The 21,318-nt window shown below is 45.5% G+C and overlaps 1 protein-coding gene across 4 annotated transcripts in view; it reads right to left on the reverse strand.

The window, feature by feature from the left end:
* LOC139264473 (leucine-rich repeat-containing protein 72) overlaps positions 1-21,318 on the reverse strand; it is a 202,857-nt gene that overhangs the window by 28,434 nt on the left and 153,105 nt on the right. The window lies entirely within an intron of this gene.

The raw sequence follows: 21,318 nt of genomic DNA on the forward strand, positions 1-21,318 counted from the left end.
GCCCTCCATGCAAACTCCACAACCCATATTCACAGCCATCCCTCGACCTTGCCATCTGTCGTGACATCACTACTCCCATTGTGTCAATCGTGCCATCTCCGACCACTTCCTCATATCACTCTCCGCCAACACCCCCCTCCATACACCCCCCCCCACCAATCAACCCTACCTCCTTCTGTATAATCACCTGGAAAAAACTCGCTCCCGACTCTTACAATTGCACATGAATTCCCGAATGTTCAGCCTTTGGCCCTCTGTTCCCCATGACATTTCTGCAGCCACCAATCTGCTCAATCACATCCTTACCACCACTTTTGATGCCCTAGTCCCTATTAAAACAATTCTGCTCTCTCACCCTGGCCATTCCCCCAGTACAGCCCTCATCTTCACTCCCTTAAGTCCAAGGGACGCAGACTTAAATGGATATGGCGGATAACTGGTTTAGCCATTAATCGCTAGATCTGGCTGGACCACATAAAGCATTATCGGCTCCTGCCCTCGCCTGCCAAAATCGTTCACTATTCCAGAATCATTCTGGAATGCAAAGATAAACCACGGCTTCTATTCTCCACTGCTAACCATCTTCTTAAACCCCTCTCCCCAGTCTCCATCCTCAAGGAGCTCATGGACTTAGAAACATAGGGCCCAATTTTCCCCAACCCCTTTTTTCGGTACACTTACCCTGAATATGCCGACTGTGCGCGCAGGAAACGGCACCGAAAAAAAGTGCCCCATCCTGCCCGCTCTGCCAAGTCTCCGGTGTCCCAGTGTGGCGTAGATAGCGAAGTGGGGGGCGGAGCAACAGCCCAACGCAGAAAACACCGCCAGCAGCTGCGTGCATGTGCAGTGGAATCTGCGCACATGCTCCTCGCCCTCCCAGCGTGTCCTGCGGACTGTGAGCAGGACCTGATGCTCGCAGCCCCTATCCCCGGCTGAGTGGCCTCCCGCACCGGCCAGCTCCGGCCCGCTGACTTCCTGGGCCGAGGTAGGACTTGAGTTTTATTTTTTATTTATTGATGGTTGTGCTTTGTTTAGTGAGGAGAGTGATTGGGGTGGGTGGGGGCGGGTGGGGAGGAGGAGAGTTTTGATGGCGGGCGGGGGGGGGGGAGGGGTGGGGAGTGTTTTGATTGGGGGGGGGAACTTTAAAAAAAAAAACTTTTCTGGCATAAAGGTAGGACTTCTATTTTTTATTTGTTATTGATTGATTGCTTATTACTTTTTGTGGTTTGTTTAGTGCTTTGTAAGTCTTGGTGCTTTAAATGTACTAACCTGCGCCAAATTCTTAACTGCCCCCAATGTTTTTCAGAACTGCCTACATACGCTGATCTAAGTCGATTTGGAGTAATTTTTAGCTGGCAAAAGTGGCATAAATGGCAAAAACTGGCGTAAGTGGCTGGGAACGCCCCCTTTTGAAAAAAAAACTCAACTAAAAAAAATCGTACCGAACTGAGTTACTCTGGAGCAAGGTTTATTGGGGGAAATTGCGGTTTTTAACTTACGCCAGAAAAACCAACTTACTCCAAAAATATTGGAGCAAGTCATGGCCAAAATTGGACCCATAGAAATTAACAGCGCAGAACGAGGCTATTTCGGCCCATCGTGTCCGCGCCGGCCAACAAGGAGCCACTCAGCCCTCGGTCAGCAGCCCTGAAGGGTACATATAAACCGATGAACAATGAACAATGGCGGGCAGGTAAAGAGCATCCGGCCCAACCAGTCCATCTCCCACAACCGCGATACCCCATGCATTACAACATTTTATACTCCACCCCACCCAGAGCCATGCGATCTCCTGGGAAGGCAAAAAAACTGAAAAAACCCAGGCCAATTGGGGGAAAAAATCAGGGAAAATTCCTCTCCAACCCATCCAGGCAATCGAATCTAGTCCAGATCATCACTCTGGCCACATTAGATTCACTAAAGTACTTACCATCGTGCCTGCACCAACCAACAAGAGATTATCCAGTCTAATCCCACTTACCAGCTCTAGGTCCATAACCCTGCAGGTTACGGCACTTCAAGTGCATATCCATGAGAGTTTCCGCCTCCACCACCCTTCCAGGCAGCAAGTTCCAGACCCCCACAACCCTCTGCATGAAGAAGCTTCCCCTCAAATCCCCTCTAAACCATCCACCCTAAATCTATGCCCCCTCGTAAATGACCCTTCCACCAAGGGAAATAGGCCCTTGCTATCCACTATATCCAGGGCCCTCAAAATTTTATACACTCAATGAGATCTCCCCTCAGCCACCTCTGTTCCAAGGAGAAAAAAAACAACGGATACAATCTGTCCTCATAGCTAAGATTCTCCATTCAAGGCAGCATTCTAGTAATTCTCCTCTGCATCCTCCCCAATACAATCACGTCCTTCCTATGATACAGTGACTAGAACCGCACGCAGTATTCCAGCTATCGCTTAACCAGTGTATTATACAATTTAAGCATAACCTCCCTGCTCTTGTATTCTATGCCTTGGCCAATAAAGGAAAGCATTCCATATGCCTTCTTAACCACCTTATTCACTTGGCCTGCTACTTTCAAGGTCCCTTTGCTCATCTACACTTCTAAGTGGCGTACCGTTTAATGTGTATACCCTTTCCTTATTAGCCCTCCCCAAGTGCATTACCTCACACCTCTCTGAATTAAATTCCATTCACATAGAAACATAGAAAATAGGTGCAGGAGTAGACCATTCGGCCCTTCGAGCATGCACCACCATTCAATATGATCATGGCTGATCATGCAACTTCAGTACCCCATTCCTGCTTTCTCTCCATATCCCTTGATCCCTTTAGCCGTAAGGGCTACATCTAACTCGCTCTTGAATATATCTAATGAACTGGCCTCAACAACTTTCTGTGGTAGAGAATTCCACAGTTTCACAATTCTCTGAGTGAATAAGTTTCTCCTCAGCTTGGTCCTAAATGGCTTACCCCTTATTCTTAGACTGTGACCCCCAGTTCTGGACATCCCCAACATCGGGAACATTCTTCCTGCATTTAACCTGTCCAATTCCATCAAAATTTTATATGTTTCGATGAGATCCCCTCTCATTCTTCTGAACTCCACTGAATACAAGCCCAGTTGATCCAGTCTTTCTTGATATGTCAGTCCCGCCATCCCAGGAATCAGTCGAGGGAACCTTCGCTGCACTCCCTCAATAGCAAGAATGTCCTTCCTCAAGTTAGGAGACCAAAACTGTACACAATACTCCAAGTGTGGCCTCACCAAGGCCCTGTACAACTGTAGTAACACCTCCCTGCCCCTGTACTCAAAGCCCCTCGCTATGAAGGCCAACATGCCATTTGCTTTCTTAACCGCCTGCTGTACCTGCATGCCAACCTTCAATGACTGATGTCCCATGACACCCAGGTCTCGTTGCACCTCCCCTTTTCCTAATCTGTCACCATTCAGATAATAGTCTGTCTCTCTGTTTTTACCACCAAAGTGGATAACCTCACATTTATCCACATTATACTTCATCTGCCATGCATTTGCCCACTCACCTAACCTATCCAAGTCACTCTGCAGCCTCATAGAATCCTCCTCGCAGCTCACACTGCCACCAACTTAGTGTCATCCGCAAATTTGGAGATACTACATTTAATCCCCTCGTCTAAATCATTAATGTACAATGTAAACAGCTGGGGCCCCAGCACAGAACCTTGCGGTACCCCACTAGTCACTGCCTGCCATTTTGAAAAGTACCCATTTACTCCTACTCTTTGCTTCCTGTCTGACAACCAGTTCTCAATCCACGTCAGCACACTATCCCCAATCCCATGTGCTTTAACTTTGCACATTAATCTCTTGTATGGGGTCTTGTCGAAAGCCTTCTGAAAGTCCAAATACACCACATCAACTGGTTCTCCCTTGTCCACTCTACTGGAAACATCCTCAAAAAATTCCAGAAGATTTGTTAAGCATGATTTCCCTTTCACAAATCCATGCTGACTTGGACCTATCATGTCACCTCTTTCCAAATGCTCTATGACATCCTTAATAATTGATTCCATCATTTTACCCACTGACCGGTCTATAATTCCCTGTTTTCTCTCTCCCTCCTTTTTTAAAAAGTTGTAAAAATTGGCTACCCTCCACTCCATAGAAACTGATCCAGAGTCTATGGAATGTTGGAAAATGACTGTCAATGCAACCGCTATTTCCAAGGCCACCTCCTTAAGTACTCTGGATGCAGACCATCAGGCCCTGGGGATTTATCTGTCTTCAATCCCATCACTAATCTTTTTCTCTTCACCTATCTATAGAAGATTTTGCAGTCAGTTTTTATGTTCCCAGCAAGCTTCCTCTCGTACTCTATTTTCCCCCTCCTAATCAACCCTTTTTCCTCCTCTGCTGAATTCTAAATTTTTCCCAGTCCTCAGGTTTACTGCTTTTTTTGGCCAATTTATATGCCTCTTCCTTGGATCCAACACTATCGTTAATTTCCCTTGTTAGTCACGTTTGAGCCACCTTCCCTGTTTTATTTTTACTCCAGACAGGGATGCACAATTGTTGAAAATAATCCATGTGATCTATAAATGTTTGCCATTGCCTATCCACCGTCAATCCTTTAACTATCATTTGCCAGTCTATTCTAGCCAATTCATACCTCATGCCGTCGAAGTTAGCTTTCCTTAAGTTCAGGACCCTAGTTTCTGAATTAACTGTGTCACTCTCCATCTTAATAAAGAATTCTACTATACTATGCTCACTCTTCCTCAAGGAGCCTCGCACAACAAGATTGCTAATTAGTCCCTTCTCATTACACGTCACCCAGTCTAGGATGGCCAGCTCTCTAGTTGGTTCCTCGACATATTGGTCAAGAAAACCATCCCTAATACACTCCAGGAAATCCTCCTCCACCGCATTGCTACCAGTTTGGTTAGCCCAATCTATATGTAAATTAAAGTCGCCCATGATAACTGCTGTACCTTTATTGCACACATCCCTTATTTCTTGTTTGATGCTGTCCCCAGCCTCACTACTACTGTTTGGTGGTCTGTACACAACTCCCACCAGCGTTTTCTGCCCTTTGATATTCCGTAGCTCCACCCATACCGATTCCACATCATCCAAGCCAATGTCCTTCCTTACTATTGCATTAATTTCCTCTTTAACCAGTAAAGCCACCCCGCCTCCTTTTCTTTTCTGTCTATCCTTCCTAAATGTTGAATAACCCTGGATGTTGAGTTCCCAGCCTTGGTCATCCTGGAGCCATGTTTCCGTGATGCCAATTACATCATAGCCATTAACTGCTATCTGTGCAGTTAATTTGTCCACCTTATTCCGAATACTCCTCACATTGAGGCACAGAGCATTCAGGCTTGTCTTTTTAACACACTTTGCCTCTATAGAATTTTGCTGCAATGTGGCCCTTTTTATTTTTGCCTTGGCTTTCTCTGTCTCCACTTTTACTATTCTCCTTTCTATCTTTTGCCTCCGTCTCCCTTTTATTTCCCTCTGCCTCCTGCATAGGTTCCCATCCCCCTGCCATATCAGTTTAACTCCTCCCCAACAGTACTAGCAAACACTCCCCCTAGGACATTGGTTCTGGTCCTGCCCAGGTGCAGACTGTCCATTTTGTACTGGTCCCACCTACCCCAGAACCGGTTCCAATGTCCCAGGAATTTGAATCCCTCCCTTCTGCACCACTCCTCAAGCCACGCATTCATCTGAGCTATCCTGCGATTCCTACTCTTACTAGCACGTGGCACTGGTAGCAATCCTGAGATTACTATTTTTGAGGTCCTACTTTTTAATTTGGCTCCAAGTTCCCTAAATTCTTCTCGTAGGACCCATCCTGTTTTTTACCTATATCGTTGGTACCTATATGCACCACGACAACTGGCTGTTCAGCCTCCCTTTTCAGAATGCCCTGCACCCGCTCCGAGACATCCTTGACCCTTGCACCAGGGAGGCAACATACCATCCTGGAGTCTCGGTTGCGGACGCAGAAACGCCTGGGCAGAGTGGGACTCATCCCCCCCAACAGTACCCAAAGCAGTGTATCTGTTTTGCAGGGGGATGACCACAGGGGACCCTTGCACTACTTTCCTTGCACTGCTCTTCCTGTTGGTCACCCATTTACTGTCTGGCAGTGAACCGTTTACCTGCGGTGAGACCAACTCGCTAAACGTGCTATTCACGTCATTCTCAGCATTGTACATGCCCCAGAGTGAATCCACCTGCAGCTCCAGCGCCGCAATGCGGTCCGTCAGGATCTGCAGGCGGATGCACTTCCCACACACGTAGTCGTCAGGGACACCGGAAGCGTCCCTGAGTTCCCACATAGTACAGGAGGAGCATAATACGTGTCCGAACACTCCTGCCATGACGTAATCCTTGGATTAACTTAATTAACTTAACTACATCCTCAAAGAGCTCCAGCAAATTTGTCAAACATGACTTCTCCTTCATAAATTCATGCTGACTCTGCCTGACCGAATTTTGTTTTTCCAAATGTCTTGCTACTGCTTCTTTAGTAACGGACTCCAACATGTTCCCAACCACAGATGTTAGGCTAACTGGTCTATAGTTTCCTGCTTTTTGTCTGCCTCCTTTTTTAAATAGAGGCATTACATTTGCAGTTTTCCAATCTGCTGAGACCGCCCCAGAATCCAGGGAATTTTGGTAAATTACAACCAATGCATCCACAATCCTTGCCGCTACTTCTCTTAAAACCCGAAAGATGCAAGCCATCAGGTCCAGGTGATTTATCTGCTTTTAGTCCCATTGGCCCCAAGTTTCCACATGATTTGCTCCTGATTTTTAGGAGCAACTGGTGTAGAACGGAGTATCTTAGAAATCGGAATTCTCCACATTTAGTTTTCTGCAGTTCTAGTCAGGTAGAACAGTTTCACTTAGGAACAGAATTTTTTTTCAAAAGGGGGCGTGTCCGGCCACTGACGCCTGATTTGAAAGTTTCCACAGTGAAAATGTACTCCAAACTAACTTAGAATGGAGTAAGTGAAGATTTTTGTACGCTTGAAAAAACCTTGTCTACACTTTAAAAAATCAGGCGCAGGTTACAAATTCGGCGAAGGGAACGAGGTGGAGGGGGGAGGGGGGGGGAAGGGAAGTCATTAAATTCTACAATCAATACTTAGTTATACTTATACAAATATTATACAAATAAATCCAACCTGAATAAAAATTTATAAGCAAAGAAAAGATTAAATAAACCATGTTCCTACCTGTGTGAAAGTGCTTCAGGCAGGCCTTTCAGGCAGCGGTGTGGCGTCAGTGTCTCGACAGCAGCGGCAGGCAGCAAGCAGCCTTCAAACTGAGCAGCAGTGCTTGAGGCAGGGGTGTGGCGTCAGTGTCTCGACGGCAACGGCAGGCAGCAAGCAGCCTTCGAGCTGAGCTGCGGTGCTTGAGGCAGGCCTTCATTCCCCGCGAAGATGCAGCACCCGGACGGACTTAAGGCCATTCGGCCATGGGATTGCAGCGGCGTCAGTGGCTGGCCGGCAGCCGAAGAATCAACGCAGGACACACGCAGCTCATTAAGGTGCTTGAGGCCATTCGGCCACGCTTTAGGGGTGGCGTCAGTGGCTGGCCGGCAGCCAAAGATACAGCAGCAGCCTTCGAGCTGTGAGGGGGACTGAGGCCATTTGGACAGGGAGAGGCAGCCACTTAGACAGATTTACATTTAAATTTGCAGAATGGGTGCTGCATTGTCAACACCACATATTATGCAATGGTTTGCCATCAATTCACTGCATAGGAGAGAATTGATTCGAGCTCACCGCACCAGGAACATCGTAGCCCGTAGGTTGATGGGCAGGAGACCTTACCCACGTCGACAATATCGAACCAGGCGCTCGTACCTAGACATGAGCGAGGCTGATTGTGTGAAAAGGCTGCGTTTTCACAGAGAAGTTGTCACTGAGATCTGTGATATGGTGAGAGCAGATTTGCAGCCCAGAAGCAGAAGGATAACTGCCTTGTCTGTTGAAGTGAAGGTAACAGCTGCACTTTCTTTCTATGTCTCGGGATCGTTTCAGGCTACAACTGGAGATGTGTGTGCCATCTCTCAACGTGCAATACATGCCTGCATTTACCAGGTCACAGCTGCACTTTATGCGCGAAGGAATGACTTCATCAATTTCCCAATGAGCGCACAAGCGATCCATGAGAGGGCTGTGGGCTTCTTCAGGATTACCGGCTTCCCAAAGGTACAGGGCTGCATTGATTGTACCCACATAGCCTTGCGAGCACCCGTGGAGGAATCTGAGCAGTACCGAAGTAGGAAAGGTTTCCACTCTATCAATGTGAAGCTCGTGTGTGATGACAAGCTGCATCATGTCAGTCGATGCGAGACATCCTGGCAGCACCCACAATGTGTTCATCCTACGCGACAGCGTTCTATCTGACATGTTTGAGCAGCAGCCAGAAGGACAGAGCTGGCTACTGGGAGACAAAGGGTACGGCCTGACCACCTGGCTCATGATGCCCATACGCGTGACACGGACAGAAGCTGACCGTCAATACAACATGGCGCACATTGCGACGCGCAGCATCATTGAGAGGACCATTGGCATATTGAAACAGCGATTCCGATGCCTGGACCATTCCAGAGGACAGTTGCAATACTCTCTCCTCAGATTGTCGGTCACTTCACTGTTGTATGCTGCATGCTTCATAACTTAGCCATCATGAGGCAGCAGGAGCTGGTAGTGGAACCCGAAGACCGACATGAGGGTCCAGTGCATGATGATAGTATTACGGAAGACCAGGATGTGGATGATAACGACCATCAGGAAAGCATGCAAGTGCCTGATGCCGGAGCACGAGGTCGGAGGAGGGCCGTCCATCGTGCCCCTTTAACAATTGCTCGAGACTTGTGCCAGCAGCTCATCCATGAATGCTTCAACTACTGATGCCTGAGGGCTCTGCGACCACTTTTGCATATGGACATGTTTATTCTTTGCAGTTGTTCCTACGTTGTGTTGTGTTAATGGAACATGAAACAGTTTTAATGAAAAAATATTTTATTGAAAAGTTAACGTCACTCTAATAAAATATTTGTTGTATCAAACTATACTTTTTAATATGACTCTTGAAGATCACTTAAAAACTTTAAGATCACTTGCAAAGTTACAAAAGTTACAAAACACTTTCTATGTGAAAAATTTTACACTCTAAGAACACTTACACTTCAAGATCACTTTTTAGATGCAAAATTAAATAATTTACAAAAAATGTGAGAGCATTTACAGTATAAGATCACTTAAAAACCATAAGATCCCTTATAAGTTGTAAAGTTACAAAACTTACAAAACAATTTCAATTTGAAAAACGCTACTACAGCTACATCAAGAACAAGAACAAAAGCAGCAAAGAAAGGCTGCAACCATGTCTCATCCATATCTCAGTGAATGTTCACTTCCTCATGGGGATGTCATTTGATTGGCGGGGCTGTGTGCCCTTATTACAGCAGCTACCTCAACCAGGCCCTCCCTGACGGCCTGTGCCGACACTTGCATGCCCTCCCTGATGGCCTGTGCCATAATTTGCATGCCCTCCCTGACGGCCTGAGCCGTCGATTGCACTCCCTCGGACATTCCCTCCCTAAGTTCCCGTGTCATTACTGCTATTTCTCCCGTCAGGACCGTCAACTCTTCACCTACTGCATTGACGCCACCGATGAGTGATCGGGTAAGCTCATTGGTCTCCATACCCAATGCCACAACCTGAGCCGCATCTGTTGCACGCTACATCTCAGGAGAGCGTGTCTCCAATCTCCTTCTCCTCTGCCTGGGTCTGCCTCGTGGCACCACTACACTGGGAGGCGCGGGCACGGACGGTGGGATGCTCGGTGTTGCAAGCGGCACCACTACACAGGGAGGCGCAGGCTGGGACTGTGGGACGCTCTGTGTTCCAGACGGCTGAACTGGAGGGAGAGGCTCGGGCTGGAATGGTGGGATGCTCTGTGTTGCAGACGGCAGAACTAGAGGGAGAGGCTCGGGCTGGAATGGTAGGACGCTCGGTGTTCCAGACGACAGCACTCGAGTGCGAGCCGTGGGCTGGGATGTTAGACGAATGGGTGTAAACTGCTCCATGATATCAGCAGCAACACTGGGACCCGAAGCATCAGAATCAAAACCATAGTAGGTGGAACCAGAACCTATGCGAGAGGGAGGCGCAGGCTCGGACGGTAGTGCACTGACTGTAGAATGCTGCATTATACCAGCAGCACCACTGGGACCCGCAACATCGGAAGCGAAACCATGGAAGGTGGAACCAAGACCTATGCTAGGGGTTGAAACTCTGATGCCCCTTGATGGGGGCTCATAAACATTAAATTGGAAGCTCTCCCCTGCAGACATTTCAGTCATCACTGCCATCATCCAGTCTGGATCGTCCGGAGCTGGTTGTACTGGTTCTTGTTCTGTACCCTCAGGATCCTCAGGGTTGGCAGCAGCAGCATCATCATCATCATCATCATGTTCTGCTAAATACATCAGAACAGTCAAATGCTTAACAGCAAGGGAGAGGGCCGGGTGGGTGGCATGAGTACTCTCACACATAGCAGGCCAGGCAGCAGGTTGATTTAAAGGGCCACGATGCATTTTCAGGACTTACCCTCTTCCTCGCGTGCGGGCCCAGCTTGTGCTGTACCGATTGCTTTACTCCATGTCCGACTCATCATAGCAGCTACCCTTTGTTCCAAGGGTGTCAGTGGATGCAGATTGGGCACGCCTCCTCCTGTCCGAGTTGCCTCCCTTTTGTTGTGGGCCAATTTCTTCTGCAAAGAGTAAAATATAACTTTTTACAGAGTGTGTCAGTCTGCAAGGTGGGACATACAGATAGCCAGGTTACAATTACGATTAAATTAAAAATGGGAAATATTACTTACACTAACTACTTGACCAAGGTCGTGCCATTTCTTTTTACACTGACTTCCAGATCTCCTGGTATGCACCACTGCGCAGTAATCTTCTGTAACTTGGTTCCAGCGTTTCTTCATTTCTTTTGGTGGCACTTTTATGCGACCTCTGTTGCTGGTATCTAGCTCCTGCCAACTCTGCTCAATTACATTGACTAATATCTCCACTTCCTCATGCAAGAAATTCTTTGTTCTTGGTGGACGTTGATCCATTGCAAAGTTGAATTGGCACTCTTATTTCTCCAAACACACAGTCCTTAATTTGCAGGCACCAGTTCTGCAAGTTTAGCAGTGAAAAGCTGAACTCACTGATTTCAGCAGGTGATTTATTCAGCAGTGCTGCTAAAAGCATTCCCCACACACAGAAATATCAAGAAAATTAAAATACAAGCCTTTGCAGGGGTCCAAGAAACAAATCTTCACTTTTTCTGCAGCACTTTTAAAAATGGTCGAGTGCCAATGTTTACTTCAGACTGCGCGTGCGCGCACGCTCCAACGCGCACACGCAGGGTTGCCGGCACCAAGAAGCCTCAGTTCAATTGTACCCGCCCCCTCCTACTTACAAAATCGGCGCGAGTGGTAGGCTCCGCCCCCTGTGCGCCGCGCCAAGCAGACATCGAGCTCCGAGAATACTGCACTTTCTTTCCGGCGCCGTTTTCGGCGCGAAAAACAGGCGCCCAGCTCTGAGGTGGGTCTTTTTCGCCGCGTGTGGAAACTTGGGGCCATTATCTTACTGAGTACCACCTCCATAGTGATTGTGATTGTGTTACGTTCCTCCCCCCCATAACCCCTTGACTATCCACTGTCGTCATATTGTTCGTGTCCTCTACCGTAAAGACTGATACAAAATATTTGTTCAGAGTTTCTGCCATCTCCATGTTCCCCATTACTAATTCCCTGGGCTCATCCTCTAAGGGACCAACACTTACTTTAGCCACTCTTTTCCTTTTTATATACCTATAGAAACTCTTGCTATCTGTTTTTATATTTTGTGCTGGTTTACTTGCATAGTCTATCTTTCCTTTCTCAATCATTTTTTTAGTCATTGTTTGCTGGCTTTTAAAAGCTTCCCAGTCTTCTGTCCTCCCACTAGTTTTGGCCACTTTGTATGCCCTTGTTTTTAATTGGATACCGACCTTTATTTCTTTAGTTAGCCACGGTTGGCTATCTTTTCTCTTACACCCTTTCCTCCTCACTGAAATATATTTTTCTTGAGAGTAGTGCAATATCTCATTAAATGTACATCACTGTTCATCAACCGTCCTACACTTTAATCTATTTTCCCAACTTAACCCAACTCTGCCCTCATACCTTCATAGTCTCCTTTATTTAAGCTTAGGTTGGAGATCCAACTTTCTCACCCTCCATCTGAATTTGTGCACTTGTAAATACACTCACATTGTTGACCCTCTGATTGTGCATGTGTCATTTTAACATCATGTGTGATGCATTGTGCGAAACAATTATGTGTGCCTCAGGTCAAATGCGTCATCAGGAATATCTTCCCATCCACATCTGACTGTAGTGTATAATGGGTCCTTTCATCAGGCCATCACAAGATGACAATGAAGGGTGAGCAATGCTGGAAGGCTGCCATTCAATTCCTCTAGTTTACCAAGTTGCAGGCTTGCACTTCAACTCTCTTTTTGCAAGGCCAAACATGGAGGAGTGCCACCCCTGAGATGACATGGTCATCAGTTACATTGCAGTACATTGTGCGAGACAATTAATTAATCCGCTTGAATGTACAAAATGTGAGATGCTGAACACTTTTCAGTCACTCATAATAATTTTCTCTTCACCATTGGCCTTCTCAATGAAGGACTTTCAACAAGGTGCAAAAAAGCCTCCATTAGCTTAGAGACATTTCAGTCGGTTTTATGACATCTAATTGAAACATCACCATCAGCAATAAAGTAATGCAACATTGACCTAATTTCTTTCCAGCAGTCCCACTGATATGGTGCAGAATCCGACTGGCTGCCGTGATGTGATGGCCACTTGCACTCCCTCCCAGCCAATGTGCCAGAACTGCCCCAATGCATTCCATCTCTCCCTCTCTCCCTCCCACCCACCCGATCTGCGAGTGCTGGCTCATTCCACGGCACCTCTGTCTCCCTCTCTTTCACCAAATCTGCGAGTGCTGGCCGACTGCCACCCAGCTCAGACCTGTTTTTCCAGAGCGGTCCTTCTGATGGGTGGCAGGTCGACGGGAGGCCAGGAAAAAGCATCAAAATGGCCGTTTACAGATATCCGGCATGGGCAGGCGGGACGATGTGACTTGGGCGCAACCCTTCCACACCAAGTTCCCGCCGGGCTGAACTTCAACGGCAGATGGGCAGTTCCGGAGGAATCGCCCAGAAAACGACCATTTCCGGCGGGACTATGGTAGCTGAGGGCGGGACAGCGACGAAAGTCGGCATTGTGTGTATAGTACCTGTAATTGTGTTCATCTACTTTTTCTAATTGATTATTTCCTGCTTTGTTTAACTCACCAATCACACAGCACAAAAATTATTTTAACTGCTCATGAAAACATTTCACTCAAAAAAAAACATTCGATCAATATTTAATTTCAAAAATTTTCAATCATGACATCCACAGCAAAAATCTACTTGTGGACAATATATTTCAGATAGAACAGTATTGAACTTGAAGATGATGTTATGAAGGGTGCTGTTGCTTGGTCTGAACCCAGGTGTACTGGATCGTCTGGGCACAGTGAATATTGGATAAATCACATAGCTGTGTGAAGGAGCCCACACGATTTTCTGATATTCCCAGCACTCAGGTGATCCATTGTGCCGGAGGGCAGATCCAGGATCATCTCCCCTATGTCTAAATGGACGTAGCATTTGCAACAAAATAGATAGTTGACGGAACAAAGTGAGACAAATGGGTATGATCTGATAGCCATGACTGAGACGTGGTTGCAAGTTGACCAGGGCTCGGAATTAAATATTCAGGGCTATTTGACAATCCAGAAGGACAGAAAGAAAGGAAAAGGAGGTGGGGTAGCTCTATTGATAAAGGATGGAATATTTGCAATAGTAAGAAACAATATTGGCTCAAATGATTGGGTGGAGATAAGGAACAATAAGGGGGAAAAAAAATCACTGGTGGGCATAGGCCCCCTAACAGTAGCAACTCCATTGGTCGGAGCATAAACCAGGAAATAGTGGGGGCTTGTAAAAAGGGAACAGCAATAATCATGGGTGATTTTAACCTCCATATTGAGTGGACAAATTAAATTGGTCAGGTTAGCCTTGAGGAGGAGTTCATAGAGTGCGTAAGGAATGGGTTCCTTGAGCAGTATGTAACGGAACCAAACAGGGGCAGGCTATCTTAGATCTGGTCCTGTGTAATGAGACAGGATTAATAAACAATCTCCTAGTAAAGGATCCCCTCGGAATGAATGATCATAGCATGATTGAATTTCAAATTCAGATGGAGGGTGAGAAAGTTGGATTTCTAACTAGCGTACTAAGCTTAAATAAAGAAGCTATGAAGGTATGAGGGCAGAGTTGGATAAAGCGGACTGGGAAAATAGATTAAAGTGTAGGACGGTTGATGAACAGTGGTGGACATTTAAGGAGATATTTCACTACTCTCAAGAAAAATATATTCCAGTGAGGAGGAAAGTGTGTAAGAGAAAAGATAGCCAACCATGGCTAACTAAAGAAATAAAGGACGGTATCCAATTAAAAACAAGGCCATACAAAGTGGCTAAAACTAGTGGGAAGCTTTTAAAAGCCAGCAAAGAACGACTAAAAAAATGAATACGAAAGGAAAGAGACGATGAAAGTAAACGAGCACAAAATATAAAAACAGATAGCAAGAGGTTCTATAGGTATATAAAAAGGAAAAGAGTGGCTAAAGTAAATGTTGGTCCGTTAGAGGACGAGACCGGGGAATTAGTAATGGGGAACATGGAGATGGTAGAAACTCCGAACAAATATTTTGTATCAGTCTTTACAGTAGAGGACACAAACAATATTCTGACAGTGGATACTCAAGGGGCTTTGGGGGGAGGAACTTAACACAATCACAATCACTATGGAGGTGGTACTCAGTAAGATAATGGGACTAAAGGCAGATAATCCCCTGGACCTGATGGCTTGCATCCTAGGGTCTTAAGAGAAGTAGCGGCAGGGATTGTGGATGCATTGGTTGTAATTTACCAAAATTCCATGGATTCTGGGGAGGTCCCAGCAGATTGGAAAACTGAAAATGTAATGCCCCTATTTAAAAAAGGAAGCAGACAAAAAGCAGGAAACTATAGACCAGTTAGCCTAACATCTGTGGTTGGGAAAATATTGGAGTCCATTATTAAAGAAGCAGTAGCAGGACATTTGGAAAAGTAAAATTCGGTCAGGTAGAGTCAGCATGGATTTATGAAGGGGAAGTCATGTTTGACAATTTGCTGGAGTTCTTTGAGGATGTATCGAACAGGGTGGATACAGGGAACCAGTGGATGTGGTGTATTTGGACTTCCAGAAGGCATTTGACAAGGTGTCACAGAAAAGGTTACTGCACAAGATAAAAGTTCACAGGGTTGGGGGTAATATATTAGCAGGGATAGAGGATTGGCTAACTAACAGAGAACAGAGAGTCGGGATAAATGATTCATTCTCTGGTTGGAAACCAGTAACTAGTGGGGTGCCGCAGGGATCAGTGCTGGGACCCCAACTATTTACAATCTATATGAATGACTTGGAAGAAGGGACTGAGTGTAACGTAGCCAAGTTTGCTGACAATACAAAGATGGGAGGAAAAGCAATGTGTGAGGAGGACATAAAAAATCTGCAAAAGGACTTAGACAGACTAAGTGAGTGGGCAAAAATTTGGTGGATGGAGTATAATGTCGGAAAGTGAGAGGTCATGCACTTTGGCAGAAAAAATCAAAGAGCAAGTTATTATTTAAATGGAAAAAGATTGCAAAGTGCTGCAGTACAGCGGGACCTGGGGGTACTTGTGCATGAAACACAAAAGGATAGTATGCAGGTACAGCAAGTGATCAGGAAGGCCAATGGTATCTTGACCTTTATTGCAAAGGGGATGGAGTATAAAAGCAGGGAAGTTTTGCTACAGCTATATAAGGTATTGGTGAGGCCACACATGGAATACTGCATGCAGTTTTGGTTTCCATATTTATGAAAGGATATACTTGCTTTGGAGGCAGTTCAGAGAAGATTGATTCTGGGATAAGGGGGTTGACTTATGAGGAAAGGCTGAGTAGGTTGGGCCACTACTCATTAGAATTCAGAAGAATGAGAGGTAATCTTATCAAAATGTATAAGATTATGAGGGGGCTTGACAAGGTGGATGCAGAGAGGATGTTTCCACTGATGATGGAGACTAGAACGAGAGGGCGTGATCTTAGAATAAGGGGCCGCCAATTTAAAACAGAGATGAGATGAAATTTCTTCTCTCAGAGGGTTGTAAATCTGTGGAATTCGCTGCCTCAGAGAGCTGTGGAAGCTGGGACATTGAATAAATTTAAGACAGAAATAGACAGTTTCTTAAACGATAAGGGTATAAGGGGTTATGGGTAGCGAGCCGGGAAGTGGAGTGTTAAAAAGAGTGTTAAAAAGACAAGCCTGAAGGCTCTGTGTCTCAATGCAAGGAGTATTCATAATAAGGTGGACGAATTAACTGCGCAGGCAACTATTAACAAATATGGTATAATTGGGATTATGGAGACATGGCTCCAGGGTGACCAAGGCCGGGAACTCAACGTCCAGGGGTATTCAACATACAGGAAGGATAGACAGAAAGGAAAAGGAGGTGGGGTAGCATTGCTGGTAAAGGAGGAAATTAACGCAATAGTAAGGAAGGACATTAGCTTGGATGATGTGGAATCTGTATGGGTAGAGCTGCGGAATACCAAAGGGCAGAAAACGCTAGTGGGAGTTGTGTACAGACCACCAAACAGTTGTAGTGCGGTTGGGGGTGGCATCAAACAAGAAATCAGGGATGCGTGAAATAAAGCTGCAGAAGTTATCATGGGCGACATTAATCTACATATAGATTGGGCGAACCAAACTGGTAACAATACGGTGGAGGAGGATTTCCTGGAGTATATTAAGGATGGTTTTCTAGATCAATATGTCGAGGAACCAACTAGAGAGCTGGCCATCCTAGACTGGGTATTGTGTAATGAGAGAGGACCAATTAGCAATTTGTTGTGCGAGGCCCCTTGGGGAAGAGTGTCCATAACATGGTAGAATTCTTTATTAAGATGGAGAGTGACACAGTTAATTCAGAGACTAGTGTCCTGAACTTAAGGAAAGGTAACTTTGATGGTATGTGATGTGAATTGGCTGGGATAGGATAGACCGGCAAAATACTTAAAGGGTTGACGGTGGATAGGCAATGGCAGACATTTATAGATCACATGGATGAACTTCAACAATTCTACATCTGTGTCTGGTGTAAAAATAAAATGGGGAAGGTGGCTCAACCGTGGCTAACAAGGGAAATTAGGGATAGTGTTAAATCCAAGGAAGAGGCATATAAATTGGCCAGAAAAAGCAGCAAACCTGAGGACTGGGAGAAATTTAAAATTCAGCAGAGGAGGACAAAAGGTTTAATTAGGAGGGGGGAAATAGAGTATGAGAGTAAGCTTGCATGGAACATAAAAACTGACTGCAAAAACTTCTACAGATATGTGAAGAGAAAAAGGTTAGTGAAGACAAACAAAGGTCCCTTGCAATCAGAATCAGGAGAATTTATAATGGGGAACGAAGAAATGGCAGACCAATTGAACAAATACTTTGGTTCTGTCTTCACTAAGGAAGTCACAAATAACCTTCTGGAAATACTAGGGGTCCGAAGGTCGAGCGAGAAGGAGGAACTGAAGGGAATCCTTATTAGTAAGGAAATTGTGTTAGGGAAATTGATGGGATTGAAGGCCAATAAATCCCCAGGGCCTAACAGGTTGCATCCTAGAGAACTTAAGGAGGTGGCCCTAGAAATAGTGGATGCATTGGTGATCATTTTCCAATATTCTATTGATTCTGAATCAGTTCCTATGGACTGGAGGGTAGCTAATGTAACACCACATTTTTAAAAAAGGATGGAGAGAGAAAACAGGAAATTATAGACCGGTTAGCCTGACATCGGTGTGGTGGGGAAATTGTTGGAATCAATTATTAAAGATGAAATAGTAGAGCAGTTGGAAAGCAGTGATAGGATCGGTCCAAGTCAGCATGGATTTATGAAAGGAAAATCATGCTTGACAAAGCTTTTAGAATTTTTTGAGGATGTTACTAGTAGAGTGGACAAGGGAGAACCAGTGGATGTGGTGTATTTGAACTTTCAAAAGGCTTTTGACAAGGTCCCACACAAGAGATTAGTGTGCAAATTTAAAGTACATGGTATTGGGGGTAATGTACTGACGCGGATAGAGAACTGGTTGGCCGACAGGAAGCAGAGAGTCGGAATAAATGGGTCCTTTTCAGAATGGCAGGCAGTGACTAGTGGGGTTCCGCAGGGTTCAGTGCTGGGACCCCAACTATTTACAATATACATTAATGATTTAGATGAAGGAATTGAATGTAATCTCTCCAAGTTTGCAGATGACACTAAGCTGGGTGGCGGTGTGAGCTGTGAGGAGGATGCTAAGAGGCTGCAGGGTGACTTAGACAGGTTAGGTGAGAGGGCAAATGCATGACAGATGCAGTATAATGTGGATAAATGTGAGGTTATCCACTTTGGTGGCAAAAACAGGAAGGCAGAATATTACCTGAATGGTGACAGATTAGGAAAGGGGAGGTGCAACGAGACCTGGGTGTCATAGTACATCAGTCATTGAAAGTTGGCAAGCAGGTACAGCAGGCGGTGAAGAAGGCAAATGGCATGTTGGCCTTCATAGCTAGGGGATTTGAGTATAGGAGTAGGAGGTCTTACTACAGTTGTACAGGGCCTTGATCAGGCCTCACCTGGAATATTGTGTTCAGTTTTGGTTTCCTAATCTGAGGAAGGACGTTCTTGCTTTGAGGGAGTGCCGCGATTCCCGGGATGGCAGGACTGACATATGAGGAGAGACTGGATCGACTGGGCTTGTATTCACTGGAATTGAGTAGAATGAGAGGTGATCTCATAGAAACATGTAAAATTCTGATGGGATTGGACAGGTTAGAGGTAGGAAGAATGTTCCCGCTGCTGGGGAAGACCATAAGATACATAAGAACATAAGAATTAGGAACAGGAGTAGGCCATCTAGCCCCTCGAGTCTGCTCCTCCATTCAACAAGATCATGGCTGATCTGGCCGTGGACTCAGCTCCATTTACCCGCCCGCTCCCCGTAACCCTTAATTCCCTTATTGGTTAAAAATCTATCTATCTGTGATTTGAATACATTCAATGAGCTAGCCTCAACTGCTTCCTTGGGCAGAGAATTCCACAGATTCACAACCCTCTGGGAGAAGAAATTCCTTCTCAACTCGGTTTTAAATTGGCTCCCCCATATTTTGAGGCTGTGCCCCCTAGTTCTAGTCTCCCTGACCAGTGGAAACAACCTCTCTGCCTTTATCTTGTCTATCCCTTTCATTATTTTAAATGTTTCTATAAGATCACCCCTCATCCTTCTGAACTCCAACGAGTAAAGACCCAGTCTACGCAATCTATCATCATAAGGTAACCCCCTCATCTCCGGAATCAGCCTAGTGAATCGTCTCAGTACCCCCTCCAAGGCTAGTATATCCGTCCTTAAGTAAGGTGATCAAAACTGCATGCAGTACTCCAGGTGCTGCCTCACCAATACCCTATACAGTTGCAGCAGGACGTCCCCGCTTTTGTACTCCATCCCTCTCGCAATGAAGGCCAACATTCCATTCACCTTCCTGATTACCTGCTGCACCGCAAACTAACTTTTTGGGATTCATGCACAAGGACTCCCAGGTCCCTCTGCACCGCAGCATGTTGTAATTTCTCCCCATTCAAATAATATTCCCTTTTACTGTTTTTTTTTCCAAGGTGGATGACCTCACACTTTCCAACATTGTATTCCATCTGCTTAACCTATCTAAATCTCTTTGCAGCCTTTCTGTGTCCTCTACACAACTCGCTTTCCCACTAATCTTTGTGTCATCTGCAAATTTTGTTACACTACACTCTGTCCCCTCTTCCAGATCATCTATGTATATTGTAAACAGTTGTGGTCCCAGCACCGATCCCTGTGACACACCACTAACCACCGATTTCCAACCCGAAAAGGACCCATTTATCCCGACTCTCTGCTTTCTGTTAGCCAGCCAATTCTCTATCCATGCTAATACATTTCCCCTGACTCCGTGTACCTCTGTCTTCTGCAGTAACCTTTTGTGTGGCACCTTATCGAACGCCTTTTGGAAATCTAAATATACCACATCCATCGGTACACCATGCTCGTTATATCCTCAAAGAATTCCAGTAAATTAGTTAAACATGATTTCCCCTTCATGAATCCATGTTGCGTCTGCTTGATTGCACTATTCCTATCTCGATGTCCCGCTATTTCTTCCTTACTGATAGCTTCAAGCATTTTCCCCACTACAGATGTTAAACTAACCGGCATATAGTTACCTGCCTTTTGTCTGCCCCCTTTTTTAAACAGAGGCGTTACATTAGCTGCTTTCCAATCCGCTGGTCCCTCCCCAGAGTCCAGAGAATTTTGGTAGATTATAACGAATGCATCTGCTATAACTTCCGCCATCTCTTTTAATACCCTGGGATGCATTTCATCAGGATCAGGGGACTTGTCTACCTTGAGTTCCATTAGCCTGTCCAGCACTACCCACCTAGTGATAGTGATTGTCTCAAGGTCCTCCCTTCCCACATTTCTGTGACCAGCAATTTTTGGCCAGAACCAGGGGTTGCAGTCTAAGGATAAGGGGTAAGCCATTTAGGACCGAGATTAGGAGAAACTTCTTCACTCAGAGAGTTGTTAACCTCTGGAATTCTCTACCGCAAAAAGTTGTTGAGGCCAGGTCGTTAGATATAATTAAAAGGGAGTTAAATTTGGACCTTACGGCTAAAGGGATCAAGGGGTATGGAGAGAAAGCAGGAAACGGGTACTGAGGTTGAATGATCAGCCATGATCTTATTGAATGGTGGTATAGGCTCGAAGGGCTGAATGGCCTACTCCTGCACCTAATTTCTATGTTTCTATGTTTCCATGATCAGATCAGCCATGATCTTATTTAATGGCGGAGCAGGCTCGAGTATTGCCGACTCCTGTTCCTATTTCTTATGTTGTTACGTTCTTACGTTCTTAGCGACGGAATGGCTATTATTGAGAGTAGTGGAACTTTCAAATAAGGTACTGAAACAGCTGAGATTTGAGCTTATGCAGTATCAAAGACATGGGTCTTCACAAGTCTGGGGCTCAATTTATAAGTAGCCTTTAGAAGCCTGGAATTTTATCGATCAAGAGCCCAGTGTAG

This window comes from Pristiophorus japonicus, chromosome 5, assembly GCF_044704955.1.
Source record: "Pristiophorus japonicus isolate sPriJap1 chromosome 5, sPriJap1.hap1, whole genome shotgun sequence".
Taxonomy (NCBI): Eukaryota; Metazoa; Chordata; class Chondrichthyes; family Pristiophoridae; genus Pristiophorus; species Pristiophorus japonicus.